The 2,561-nt window shown below is 33.4% G+C and overlaps 1 long non-coding RNA gene across 1 annotated transcript in view; it reads right to left on the reverse strand.

Annotated features, from left to right (window-relative positions):
* LOC128249259 (uncharacterized) overlaps positions 1–2,561 on the reverse strand; it is a 216,754-nt gene that overhangs the window by 91,750 nt on the left and 122,443 nt on the right. The window lies entirely within an intron of this gene.

A 2,561-nucleotide genomic window follows, 5' to 3' on the forward strand; every position in this document is an offset into this window, starting at 1 on the left:
AAAAAAAAAAAAAAAAAAAAAAAAAATGCAGCTCCTCTTACACTTGCAGAATTTTGGCTTCTATTTTATTTCCGATTTCCATTTAAAATTAACAAAAAATTTCAATAAACCATCTTTTATCTACTCAAAACTTTTTTGTTTTTTACTAAAAGCTGTTCCGACTGTTAATAACAATTACTACAGTGTAACAGAGAAGAGGAAATTTTCCGATGATCTCGCCATTATGAAAAAAGAATATTTATATAAATATAGATGGATAGATTAAAATATTTATCATGAACATATAAATTCATAGTTAAAGAATTTATAAGGTTTCGACAAGGGTATTTTTCTTGTAGGAAGTGGTAATGCATAACTGAAAAAATATAAAAAGTAATTCCTTGTATTTAATGCTTAATAGAATGCAAGCATTAAAATGTGTTGAGTTTTCTTATCTATTAAATGCAATGGGAAGAAGTTTAGATATTTTTGATATTTGAAATATTTTGTTTTCATTGTGAATTCCAGTTGATTTTGTCATTCCGTTTCAACAATTTTGTCTTGTAAATTATTTCATGTGCGTGTGCGTGTGTGTGTGTGTGTGTGTGTGTGCGTGCGTGCGTGCGTGCGTGCGCGCACGCGCACACACCCTCCCTTTTTATGCTTGAATCGAACAAATGGTTTTTGATTAAAAATTTAGAGTCAATGCATTTGGTGAAACGCAAAAGTTTTCTATGACATTTCCCAAACCCATATATTTTGGTCAGGTATGTCATTTCAATCCCTGTGCATTTATTTATTTATTGATATATTTTCTAGAATCTTTTATATGAAGCAAAAATTCCAAATTGAAAGCAAATCACGTCTAAAAACATACACAAAAAGGGAATATGTAAAATTCCTCTATGCGTACATATACATACACGTATATACATATATATGTGTATGTGTGTGTGTACACACACAAATATCGAGAGAGAGAGAGAGCGAGAGTGACAGTGAGAGATAGCACACTGATATACATAAATTATTGATATAGACATACGTAAGTTTCAAATGTACAGCGCACAAATTTTGGGTTTTATAAAGAATACGATTACTTTACAAAACATCAATTACTAGCCATTAATTGAGCTGTAATTCCTAGTGAAATATTTCCTCTATCTTAGACAGAAGTATATACACAAGCACATGCATCATCATGACTATTGACAATTTATGTGTACCCTAGATGATCCTGTCATGGGTGCAAATATAGGGAATGTGTTTTATTGAAGAACTGTAGTTGATAGTGCAGAAAATTTTCTTCTCTTCATCTACATAATGGTTCTTATATAGGCAAAGGCGGAAATCTTGGCGTTTGTATTGTCGAACGCAGGTTTAGAACACAGAGATCCAGAACAAACATCGACAAACATTTTGACAAATGCTCTAACAATTCCACAGATCCATAAATTGGTGCTGACACTTTGTGGTATGGTATGGGCCTCTAAAAGATTAAAACGAAAGTTTTCCTTCACAGAATTTGATGTCTGAAGGTATCTCATATGTTAATTTGTCACTGCCTTTAAGATTCAGTCAATTTAGTGACATAAATAGTTTTATCTTACATATTTATACACCACATCATGGTGTGTTTCCATGCAAACGTGCACCTTCTTCTCTTTTCTCTCTCTCACACACACACAAACACACACACACACACACACACACACACACACACATGTATACACATTTAGTTAACGCTGGCTAAATTCAAATGAGAGAGGCTTGCTTCTTGGTTGGCGGCCAATTGTATCTCTGTAGGAGAGTATATTGGAAACACAAAACTAGAATTTGCATACACACACACATACACACACACACACACACACACACACACATATATATATACACGTACGTACATAGACATACATGCATATGTACATATAAGCATACATAAATGTAAACATACAAAGATGTAAACTGGCCCGCATACATGTCTGTATGAGAGCGTGTAAGCTTCGTTGATGTTCATTCAAAATATATATGAACTGAAATAGATCTTATTAAAATGATGGCCCTTATTATTTTATTAAAATATATTTCCAAAATAGTTTGACATTTCAAGGTGAATATTTGCTTCAATAATTTCTTTTATTGGTAATGTTACGACAAGAAACCATTAAAGAATCATTTCTAGCAGAAGGAAGAATAATTTGTGTTGTTACTACACATTCTTCTTCCTGACTAGTTAGGTCGATGACATTGATATATTCAGATTGAAAGTTTGCATCACAATATCCCGAAATAGCAACCGGGGACTGATTAATCGAGAGAGAGAGAGAGAGAAAGAGAGAGAGAGAGAGAGAGAGAGAAAGAGAGAGAGAGAAAGAGAGAGAGAGAGAGAGAAAGAGAGAGAGAAAGAGCTCGGTAGGAGAAAGAAGGACACTATAGTTTAATGTAAAGTTTTGAGGAATGAAATAGGGAAGAAATTAAATACGAAAATTTCGCAGTTATTTGGCTTTTAGCTCCAGTTTAGTCCTGACTGATCAGCGAAATGGTCAAATGCATTCTAGTCGTGGACAACCTGCCTTTAGAAA

Source organism: Octopus bimaculoides, chromosome 13, assembly GCF_001194135.2.
Source record: "Octopus bimaculoides isolate UCB-OBI-ISO-001 chromosome 13, ASM119413v2, whole genome shotgun sequence".
Taxonomy (NCBI): Eukaryota; Metazoa; Mollusca; class Cephalopoda; order Octopoda; family Octopodidae; genus Octopus; species Octopus bimaculoides.